Raw genomic sequence first — 12,676 nt, forward strand, 5'->3', positions numbered from 1 at the left:
TCGAATGAAGGTCTGGAGCTCGGTCCACTCAGGACTTCAAGAAGGGACAGTTAGTACAGATGTAGATGAGCCCCACAAGAATGTAAATAAGGAGCCTTCTGACTAGGACATGCTAAAACAAACTACTGAAGTGATAAGATTCAAGGACACTATAGTAAAATAATTGTGGTAGTGGGAGATTGAGACCTCCTACTCAAATGCCGCCACTACCACCACCACCACCACCACCACCACCACCATCACCCCCCCGAAGAGTATGGATCCCCTGCTCAGGGAGCATGTGTAGTGAATTTAAAATGAACTGTACCTTTAAATTGAGGTGAGAAAGCAACTAACCAATAATTAGTTAGTATGTGTAGACTTTGGGCGGAACTAACCAACCTCACTGTATAAATATGTATTATGAGTAAAATTAAGTGTGCAAGTTAGGAGGAGCAATCCCCCTTGCGCCGGGCGCCACAATAAACATACCTGCTTTATAACTCTCCTCAAGTTGTAAAGTATGATTCCGAACGTCAGGGTCTGCCTGCCACCCAGGGGATGCTGCATTATCCAGGAGAGCGAAGTTGAATGATACCAAATGGGATGATGGGAAAGAAGGGTGTGGGAAGAGGAGCACTGGGGATTTGTCTTCCCAAGAAAAAGTTTGCTATACCCTCGCCAAACCAAAGAAAGACAGACATGGGGAAAGGGTGTGTGATTTTTAGTTTCCTAGATCAGGCAGCACCTGATTTGGGCCAGTGTTGAAGAGGCTGACAGGGTCGTTTGTCCACTGCAGGCACATGTGCACAGAAGGCGAGAGCGGTGGGAAGCGGAAGCTTTCCAGCACTTCCTTTTCTATGGTAACAGTTCAAAGTGAAGATAGTGGGATAACCTGCGAAACCAGCTCGAGCAGATATTTTACTCCCTGGGTGTCAGAAACTAGTACAGCTTCTAATTTTTACAGTATGGAAAGTTCACCAGTAGGTTCTCCTCCAGGAAAAGTGATCTTTAGTATGGATGAATGTAAGATTGTTTAGAAAAGGAAACGTAAATCTTTAAATAGGGTGATGATGCCTACAAATCTGATGGGAGGCCAGGGCAATAAAAAACGTGACTCTTCTGGAATGCAAAGGCAAGAACCAAGAACTGTTCTAGGAGAGGTGCAGAGCTCAGTGTTAAACGTTGAACAGATGGAAGCACAAGATACAGATGAGGAAATGTTGGATGACAAAGAAGGTCTAGAGACCACTGCAGAAGAGCCAGTAAAAATATCAATATTTAGAGAAAGCAGACTGAGAAAAGTAGGACTGATCCTTGGAGGACCATTACAAGCTGGAATCCAGCTGTTCAACTCAGTTTTTGGAGGGACTGGGCCAGCCCCTGAAACACTAGAGAAAACTAGAATCCAGAGAAGTAGCTCAGTTTTAGGAGATTCTGAACAGTTCCTTGAAGCATCAGCAAAAGAAAGATTGCAGAAGTTCAGTTCACTTTCAGAAGCAACACATCCAAAACCTTTCCAGAGAGCAAGTAGAAATTTTGAAACACCATCGGGGATAATGGAGCAAAGACAGCAACCTGCAGCACATTCAAATCAAAGCAATTTTTCACCAACAACGCCTCTTGATAACTGGCTTACTACTAAAGATGATGTTTCATTTGAAAATGTTAAACCCGTTAAAATGAAAAATAAACCAAGCAGTTTTTCAAGCTTTGGTGCAGAAACAGATCATCAGCATGAAGAAAGAAAAGACAGACCATCTCCTTTGGAGACTCCAAATCAGGTATTGGGACAGTCACTGAAGTCCTGCCTTCCTGAAGAAGCCAGGGAGCAGCAAAGTTATTCACCTGTGGCCAAAACAGCAATAACAGAACAATCAGCATCCACTTCATTAGAGTCTGATGATAAATCAGAAAAGCGAGTGCTGCTTCCTTCAGTTGAAACTGCAAACAAGAAACCAGACCAATCCCTGCTGACAGCATCAGATCTTCTGGATGAACTGATGGAGCAGGAAATTCAGCCCAATCCTGCACTACAGTCTGTTTCAGCAGATTTTGTTAATGAATTAGATAGACAAAGTACCTAACCTATTTTGCCAGATGTCAGAACATCCTGGGAGGGGGAAGCACAGAAGTCTTACTTGCCTAGTCCTCCATCAGCTAAATCCAAGTATTCCACTCTACCTGAAACAAGACAGGAGAAGATTGTGGGAGAGGAGGATAGAGAATGTCTGAAGAGAGATATATGAGAGGAGGATGGAGAATGTCTGACCTGGCAGGAGATGAGAGAACAGTTGGGTATTCTGAAGGAGAGTAAGAAAGATAAACATGGTTATCTAGTAGCAAAAAGGTGTCTGCATGCTTGTAGTGATATATAGCTATGTAACTGCATGAATGGTTTCTGCCCTGAGCCTGGTGGTACATACAGCTGGAATTTGTATCTGGACTCAGAGGTATAAATATGACCTTCTCTGCACAATAAAGCGTCTCTGGTTGCACCACAACCTGAGTCCGTGCCTTCATATGCCACAGATTATTCCTCAGTCATCAGAAACTGCACAATCTGAGTCTGGTTACATGCTGTTACCACAGTCTGTATATGAAACAGAGAAGCAAAAAACTGAGTGCCACTCATCAAAACTGCATGGTCAGAAACTGAGCATTCAGCTCTATTTCATTCTGCTAAAAAAAGTGTGTCAAAATGCCCCACCACCAGAAACGCAAAATATTCACTTAGAGAAGCAAACAAAGTCTGAATGAGACTTTTCCTCCTCCCTTCAGGAAACAGAGGAGCAAAAATTAAACTAAATTCACTTATTCCTGAAAAGATAGATTCTAAATATTTTGGCATTTCATATCCTATTTGCACAGAAACACAAGAAACTCAGAAAACTTCAGATGTAAATAAAGCAGTAGATTTGGATCATCCTGATTTTTCCATTGAAAAAACCAAACAAGCAGAGAGTGCACAAATAGAGATAGAGTGTCCAGATTTCTCATATTCCAAAGAAGAAACAGAGGAATCGGAGAGTGCCCAACTGGAGACAGAGCAGCCAATTTTCTCATATTCCATGGAAAAAAACAGAAGAATTTGAGACTGCACAGCTGGAGACGGAGCATCCAGGTTTCTCATATTCCAGAGAAGAAATGGTGGAATCAAAGAATGCACAGCTGGAGATGGAACATCAGGAGTTTTTATTTTACAGGGGGGAAACAGAGAAACAAAAAATCTGTTCCTTTTGAACTGGAACAACCAGTCTTATTCCCCTGAAGAAGCAGAACAATAAGAAACAGCACAGCTTGCATTGGAACCTTCAGATTTATCATATTTGATTGAAGAAATAGAGAAAGAAAACACTACAGAACTCCAATTAGTACATCCAGATATATCTGATTCCTCTGGAAGAGGTGAGACACAGAAAACTGGGTATCTGGAAACAGCACATTCAGATTTACCATATCCCATGAATAAAAAAAACAGAGCAGCAAGAATTGGCACAAGTAGATTTGGACAATTCTATTATGTCATATTTTAGTGAGAAAGGAGAACGACCACAGCCTGTACAGCAGGATTCACAACCTGGAGTTAAGCTGTATTCCTGTGCCAAAGGAGTGCAAGAAGAAACTACTCAACTGCAGTCAGAGCATCCAGTTTTGTCATATTCTACTGGAAAATAACAGCAACATAAAACCTCACAGGGGAGGGTACAACAGCTGGATATATCATATTCCACTGGCAAAATTGAACAACAGGAAATATTGCAGCCAAAATTGGAACAAGCAGATTTTCCATATTCCCATGGAGAAACAGCATAAGAAGCTGTACAAAAAGACTTAGAATGTCCAGAGCCATCATGTGTCATTAATGAAGCACAACAATATGAAAATGTACAACTAGCTTAAGAGAATGGGGATTTTTCATTTACCACTGGAGAAGTAATGCAAGAAAGAGCAGAGTCAGGATCTTTGGGTTCATCACATTTGATTGACAGAGAAAAGCCCTGGGAAATGGCACAAATGGAGCAGGAGCATTTGCTTCCCTCCTATTCCACTGCTGGTAGTCAGCAACAGGAAGCCACACTGCTGGGTTTGGCCCAGCCAGATATATCATATTCCTTTGGCAGATTGGAACAACAAGACATAGTACAAAGAGAGCTGGAACAGCAGTAAACAGCCCAATAAAAAGCTATGCAAATGGAATGGCAGTATTCAGATTTATCAGCAACGTAGGGGAAAGAGGAGCCACAGGATGTAGACCAAATGAATTTGGCACAGCAAGGAACAGCTCAGTCAATGCATCCATCTTTGCCACATTCTTTCAGTGAACAAATACAAGAAGAAATGCAAATGGAGCCAGCATATCCAGAATAGACATTTTATGTAAGTACAGAAATGCAGAAAATGACACAACACAAATCAGAGCAACCATTTCTTTCATATTTTACTGGCAAAACAGAGCAACAAGAAATAGTATGTTCAGAGCTGGAGCAAACATTTTTTCCATCTTCCAGTGGAAAAGAAGCTCCACTGGAAATGGGAATTAGTTCAGAATATCCAGATTTGTCATATTCTTTTCACAAAGCTGAACAACAAGAAAAGTTGGAACATCCAACCTTACCATTTAGTTTGAAGCAACAGGAAACTACACCACTGGTGATGGAACATCCAGATTTTCCATGTGATAGTGGTGAAGCAAAACCAGGCAACACTGTAGAGCAGGAGTCAGAACATCCAGAGCTGTCATACTCCATGGGAGAAACACAAGAATTGGAATATTTGGATTCACCAGGAACTCCAGGTGAGGCAGCACTAGATAAAAATATGGAAGTGGAATCTAAATACCCAAATTTGTCATGTTCTGATGGCCAAAAACCCCACCAAGAGACTACATAATTGAATTCAAAATATCCAGATTTATCATTTTTCTTTGGTAAAGCCAAAGAACAAGCAACTCGAGTTTGAGCCAAAACATTAAAAATTGCCTAAAGTGGCCAGAAAAAGAGCTTCTCAAGCAACTGCACAAATAGAATCAAAACATCTAGATTTGACATATTCCCTTGGCAAAGCAGATGAGCTGGAAATTGCACCATGGGAAATGAAATATCCTGATTTGTCACATTACACTGATGAGACAAACCAACAAGAAGTAGTACTGTTGGATCAGAAACACAAAAATTTCTGTTGACAGAGAAAAGCAGCAGCAAACCACAGAACAGCAGTTAGAGCAAGAAAAGTTATCATATTCTCCTAGAAAAACAGAGCAATTATAATATGTCTAAGAGAACTTGGAACAACCAGATTTATCATTTTCTATTGACAGGCCAGATGATGAAATGACCCCACCAGAGACAGAACACACTAATGTGATATATCCTCTGGAGAAAGCAGAGGTATGACAAAGAGTACAACAAGAATTGGAGCAAACAGGTTTAACTTCCCCCTTTGTAAAAGCAGAACAGAAAACAGTTCAGCCAGATGCGGTAATTCCACATTTGGCCCATTCTGTGGGTATGGCAGAACCAGGGCAGAGACATCCTGATTTGCCTTATTCTGTTTTAAAAGCAGGAAGAAGGAAGACTGTGTACCGCACAGCTGAAACCTGAATACCCTTTTCTAGCATGTTCCCTTGACAAAGTGCAGGAAACAACCCAGCAGAGGTTGGAACAGCTGGATGTGTTGTAAGTCCATGACAAAGCAGAACAACTCCCACCTGCCCAGCTGGAGCTAGGCCACACAGACTTGGCTGACAAAGTGGGACAGCAAGGGATGGAGCATACAGCCTTGGGACACCCTGATGAGGGACAGTCTGTCAGCAGAGCAGAGTATCTACAAACTGCAAAAGAGAAACTAGTACTTCCAGATGCATCATCTCATAATAGAAAAGCAGAGCAAAGACAAATGGCAGAACCAGAGCCAAAGCATCTTGATTTATCATATTCCATTGATAAAATACAGCCACAATTGCATTCCACTGGCACAGTACAGCAACAAGAAAAGGTTCAACCAGAGCTGGAACAGCCAGGTGAATTTTCATCATCTCTTGGTAAAGAGCAGCAATGGGAAAGTGCAGAAATGCAGGCAGAACACCCTGAGCTGCAGTGCTCTATGGAGAAAACAGAATGACTGCAAAATTCCCAAGCAAAATCAGAATATGCAGATTTGTCATTCTCTGTTGGCATGGCAGAAACTCATAAAACAACACAGCCACAGTTGCAAGAACGTATTTTGTTGCAATTTTTTTTTGTCAAAACAAAGCAATCACGGGCAGCCCCACTGGAGTCTGAGCATCCAGACATCAGATGCCATGAGCAAAGTACTGCACTCTGATTTGCCCTCTTCTGTTAGTGAAGAAAAACAATGTGCACAAATGGAGTTCAAACAGGAGAGGGGAAGCTATGCATTACACCCAGAGGAAACAGTACAAATAAAATTGGAATAGCTGATGTCAAGTTCTCATGGCACAGCAGAGCAACCAAATCGGGCTCCACTGGAAGGGGAATTCCCAGATTTCTTGTATACCTCTGGCAAAAAAGAGCAATGAGAAATGGAAAAACAAGAGTTAGAGCATTTAGATTTATCATATTCCACTGATAAAACACAGCAACAAGAAACCACACAACTTGGGTTAGGACAACCAGATTTATCATCTTGCCCTGGCAAGACAGTGCAACCACAAACTGTTCAAGTGGAAGCAGAACATCAGTTGCTGCATTTCACTGGCAAAACAGAACAGCAAGGAACAGCACAACCAGAGGTTGAGCATCTGGATTTGTCATATTCCAGTGGGAAATTAGAGCAGATGTAGGCTATGCAATGGAAATCAGAGCAGCCTGTAACACTCCATCCCATTGGAAAAACAGAGCAACAAGGAATAGCACGTCCAGAGCAGGAACTTCCCAATTTATCATATTCCATTTGCAAAACACTGTCACAAGAAACTACACAAATGGGCAAGCAACAAAAATGACAACAAAATTTAACATATGCCCTTGGTAAAACAGATGAAATACAACCTGTGCAAGGTGAACTGGAACATACAGGTTTGTTGTATTCTTCTGGCAAAAGAGAACAAGAAATGGTATTGCCAGAGTTGCAACATCCACGGCTATCTTCTCCTGTTAGAGAAATAAGACGAAGCTACACATCAGAAATCAAACTATCCAGATTTGTCATATTCTATTGGCCAACAAGAGCACCATGATATTGAACAACCAGAGGTGGAAGAAATGGATTTACCCTATCCGGCTGGGAAATCAGAGCACCCACAACCTGGCCAAATAGTACTGCAACAGCCAGAGCTTTCGGAGTCCTTTGGCAAATTAAAGGAAAAGAGAATGGCCCAGCCTGGCTTTTTGCACTCCCTTGGTGAAGAAAAGCATAACCAGCTTCACAGTTAGACAGTGCAACAAGGTTTATCACATTCACTTGGCAAAACAGAAAACCAGGAAACTGCACAAGCAGGGTTCATGCCTTCTGATTTTTCATATTCCACAGGAAAAGCAGAGCAGTTGCAAATGGAACGACTAAAATCAAAACATCCAGATTTGTCATATTCTCTTGGCAAACCAGAGACTTGCGGAATAAACCCACCAGATTTATTGTACTACTACAACAGAGTAAAGCAGCCACAGGCTGCCCAGATGGAGCACCCAGAAATGTCATACTTCGCAGATGAACTGGAGTGGGGGGATGGGGCCCAACCTTAACTGCAGTGTGTTAATTTGCAGTACTCTGTTGTTGAAACAGAGCTGCCAGAAACACCTGTATCATATACCTTTGGCAGGATCAAGAAGCAGGAAACTGCACAACCGGACTTTGAACAATCATATTTATCAAGTTCTACTGACAAAGCAAACAGCCCCACTGAGAGCAGGATGTTCAGAGAAGCAAGATAGTGGGGCTACTTCATCTCTAACTGCTCAGTTGGAAACTGAACAAGATTTATCCTTTTCCACTGAGGAAGCAGAGAGCCAAAAAATTAAACCATATTCATCTCTTCCTGAGCAAATAGTGTCTGTACCTTTGGGTGTTTCACATTCTGTTTCTGACACAAAAATAGAAGGAAGTCCAAAGTCTTCACCTGTAACTGGAGGCCTGTCCCCCAAGCACTTAGATTTATCTTATACCCATTGTAAAACAGAACAGTCAGAAACTGCCCAGCCTGAGTCAGGTTTCTTTTTTGCAAGAAAAGAAACAGAATACAAATGTTCATCCACATTTGCCTGTGGCTGCACAGTCAGAGGCTGAACATGTAATTTTACCTGAAACAGAGAGAGAAAAGAATCCACATTACTTCCACACAGCTATACAATTAGAATCTGAACAATTAAATTTATCATATTCTATAGATAAAGCAGAAACTCTAGAAAGTCAAGACTATTTAACTGTACCTTCAGAACTGGAGTCTGAACCTTCAGTCCTATTTTATTCAGCTGATGATACATGTCAACAAGAAATTCCACCTTATTCAAAACCTACCTCTCAGTATTTGGTTCCCACATGGTCCATTGCTGAACAAGAAAAGCAAAGCACGCAGCTACTTATTCCCCAGTCTGCACAATCAGAGTGTAAACATGTAATTCTACCACATGATGAAAAAGAATTGCAAAAAATTCAACAATATTCACCTAAACCAGCAAACTTGAAGACAGTGCAGTTGGAGAGTATGTCTTTAATGTGCACTCAAGACCAAGATGAGCAAGAATCTCAAGATCATTTGTTGGACACAGAATATTTGTCATCAGAGCAACTAAGAAGTCCCCCCAAATTCCCTACTGAGCAGGATAAACAAGAAATGCAATGTGATGTGCAGAAAGTACCAAGGTTGGTGACCACAGAGTCAAAAGTGACTGCTGTAGCAGACTGGCAAGCAGTGTTGTCAGACTCATTTGTACCTTTTCATACATTACCTGAAATGTCAGTATCAGTAGCTTTCACTGATGATGAAGAAAAACAAAATATTCCATCATCTTTATCTGATGTACTAGGCATGCTTGGAAAGCAATCTAACATAGTTTCAGGCATTTATACTGAAGGAGAGTCATGAAATGCAACCACATTTTGCAGAGCAAAAGCACATATCCTCAGAGCATCTGGGAGCTGTTTCATCAGATATTTAGGAAACTGTGACACACCAAACTCAGTATTATTCTGGTGAATGGAGCAGCCTTTCTTCAGCAGAGATGAAATCTGTTTGCTCTAGTTCTGATGAAAAGCAGAACCCAGATATCCCATCTTTTGGGCTAGCTAGCTGGCTGGCAGAAGAGGTGAAAGCTTGCTCAATTAGTCCAGTAAAAGCTACAGAAACAGACAAGCAAGGAATTCAACTTTCTCCAAATGAAGCTTCTGATTTTGGATCAAAACAATTCCCACCTGGAAGCTGCACAGAACTTACAGTTCATGATTCTACAAATAAAAGAGATATGTTTAGAGTTTCTGATTCAGTGTCAAGTGAAATTTCCCACAGAGTGTCCTCAGAAACTAGTCACAGAGTGTAAAAGTATGATTTACCATCTCTGGGAGTAGATAATCCTGGTCCAGACAAAACTAGTACTGGAAATCCTATGAAAATGGAAGCAGTGCAACATCTGGAGGTAGACAAAGTGTCTAAAGTGCCTGAACATTACCTGAGAAGAGAAGAAGAAATGGAACGTGAGCACTGTAGAAGACAGTCAGCATGCTCCAGAACCTACTGAACTATTTAATATTATTTCAAAAGGTTATGAAATACTCAGTATTCATGCTCCTACACATATTTCTTCTGTTGATCAAGAAGTAAACACATGTCAGATAAACTAGAATACTTGGAAACAAATCCTTCATTTAAAAGTGAATTAGCTGATGATGGCCATAGAGCCTTAGCTTCTGGAACAACCACAGAAATTTAAGAAAACTGTGTTGGGAAAGCCTGCAAACCATGAGCTAAAGTAATTGGTCAAAAATGATAATGCTGAGGAAACTGAAGAAACACAAGAAAATTTCATGTTGCCAGAAAACAATAATAATGCAGTATTGGATCCTAATAATGGTATGGCCAATATGGATTATTTTGAAAAATATACCTTGATTGATGACAAATCCCCAATTAAGCCACATTTTGAAAGACCAAATTCATCGTTTCCTGTGACAGAAAATCCCAATGAACCTGTGGAAGAAGCCACATCTTTTAAAGAAAGTGCTGAGGTAGATACTTTGGAAGAGGAGTTTTCCTTACTTGAGAATCCAGGTGAAGTCCTTTATGGTACTGTGAAAGGAGAAAGCAAAATGCAGTCCTATGCAGATACTCTAAAACCTTTACCTCTGCAGAAATCAATTGACATTAGCAGTAAAAAAGTTACAAATGTAGAAGATGGACAGAAGTCACCAGGGACCCCACTCTTTGATTCAGGAGTGCTAGAACAATCTCTGTTGTTTTCTACCACTGTTGCTGCAGTTAATCCAGAGCTTCTAGAGGAGCCACCTGCTCTGTCATTTTTATACAAGGACCTCTATGCAGAAGCAGTAGGAGAAAAGACAAAGGATGAGACTCCTTCTGATGAGGAAAGTGGTAATTCTAATGTGTCTTTCCCTAGTAGAAATTCAGACACAGATAATGAAATTGGAATATATTTTGAAAAATACATTCTTAAAGATGAAATTCCAAGTAAGTCCATAGGGCCTCAAAAGGATCAGATACCAGAAGATGAGTCTTTTAGTGGAGGAATTTCATTTCAGAGTTCAGAGGACAAACACAAGCAAGTGTCTGGTGATGTTTCACATGTCAGAACTGAGATTTTGCCAGAAAGGGGTGTTGTGGAGAGAAAGTCCAGACTGATGGTGACATTCAAGCAACAATTTGTAAACCAATGCATGCCATTCCTTTTGGAAGCAAAGTAATTCTTTCAGGTGCAAGAAGTGATACCACTGAACAAAGAGAAGAAAATGTACCTGTAGAAACAACTGAGGAATTGCCAGAGCAGTCAAGTCATCAAGAGTATAGTCAACTAGTGGATTATCAGGGAGCTGCATGTCAAGAAGCTGGTAATAAGCAGGAAGAACAGCATGAAATAACTGCAGTTCCTCAAATGGAAAAATATGTCCCATGTGTCAGGACTCCTGATGAAGATAGTGAAGATGATCAGTATACCCAGAAAAATCTTTCATGTGTCCCTACCATTCAGCAAACAGAGAAGCTAGACTTGTAAAGAGAGGAGCAGCACCCTGATGTTTATGAAGATCTCACTGAGTCAATGGACTACAATGTGATTACACAAGAAGAACTTTTACAAGATGTAATATCATCTGAATTCACACACAAGGAGCTATTATTTGAAGACAGGGACTTTTTTGAGCATGTTGGTGATAGTTATGAATTTGATACTGAGCCAGAGCAAAGAACACCTGTTGAGCTTGAAGATTCAGGCTTTGTGTTGTTGTATCCTGAAAAATTGGCAACAAACATTCCTCAAGTTGAGAGTGCACAAAGAGAACTGAAGAAAACACAAGCAGACACATATTGTTACCACTGCAAATGTCCAATATCTGTTATTGACAAGCTTTTTGGAGAACATAAAGACCATGAAGTCACAACATTAGATGCTGCTGCAACCAAGATGAAGGTAAAAATTAATTTGGGTGAGGGAAGGAGATACTGAGGCTAATTTCTTCAGGCCTCCTGTGTTGTCAGTTGAGAGGGTTCAGAGAGCAGTCCAGAAGCTAAGTCACAGAAACACCTGTGAGAGCTCTTGAAGGGAGACTATCTTATCATTAAGGTATTCTCTAGAGTCCTAGGCTTGTTAAACTGATATTTTTATTTGTTCAGAAGTTTGAATGACCTTGTTTCTATGTAGCTTTTACCAGACTTTCCATCTTTTAGCCTTCTTGTCTGTGTAAGTTTGTCTGATTTGTAAGTGTAGGGGGAGAAATGGGAAGAGTGTAATTTCTATGAAAAGAAATTTTTAGTAACAGCAGCTCATTTCACTTGACAAGGTACAAAAACCTCCATATGTGGGGACCAGTATCATTATAAAGTGTTTCCCATCCCAGTTATGTGTGTTCATTGCTCAGAGATGTTAGATTAGTTACACAGTTTACACTACACAGTTTTGTTGAAACTCCATTTTCTGTTCAGTTCATGTTCATCTGTGCCAGTAGCATGTGGTGGTGCACTTCTCCCCCTTCTCCGGGCTGTTCTATGACCCCAGTAGTTGCCGATTAGGCCTCAGTGCCTTGAGTAATGAGTTGAGCTGTTAAGCACCCCTTGACTATACCAGCAACTGTTACTTGGATAAGGCAGAGAATGGCACTGTCTGTACTGGAACTCCCATTGACTGGTCAAAGCAGGGAACAAGAATGGAGACAATCATTTATTCCCTGACAACCCCAGAACACTCCTGCCTGGATCATAGACCAAGTGGTAACATGAGTAGAACAATACCATTGTTCCTGGAATTTTTGAGAAAATTATCAGCTTGGGTTGTGGCCAGGAAGGAAATTTACAGATGACTAAAGCCAATCATCTCACAGCCTTATAAACAGCAGTCCTAAAGTGAGACCCTTTTGAGATCTCCTGGACCACAGTGGGCTGCGACCAGCATCTCCCTCTGAGTGGGACACCACTCGGAACTTGCAAACTACCAAGTTTGCAATACTAGGGGGGACACTGCAAAAAGCCAATGACAGAGCCTGGGCTGATACCCCTGCTCCTTGAGGCTCAACC

General features: G+C 41.1%; 1 pseudogene; it reads left to right on the forward strand.

Annotated features, from left to right (window-relative positions):
• Window positions 1-782: 782 nt before the first annotated feature.
• LOC129783210 (cardiomyopathy-associated protein 5-like) lies at window positions 783-11,612 on the forward strand (annotated as a pseudogene).
• Window positions 11,613-12,676: the final 1,064 nt, after the last annotated feature.

Source organism: Falco peregrinus, chromosome W (assembly GCF_023634155.1).
Source record: "Falco peregrinus isolate bFalPer1 chromosome W, bFalPer1.pri, whole genome shotgun sequence".
NCBI lineage: Eukaryota > Metazoa > Chordata > Aves > Falconiformes > Falconidae > Falco > Falco peregrinus.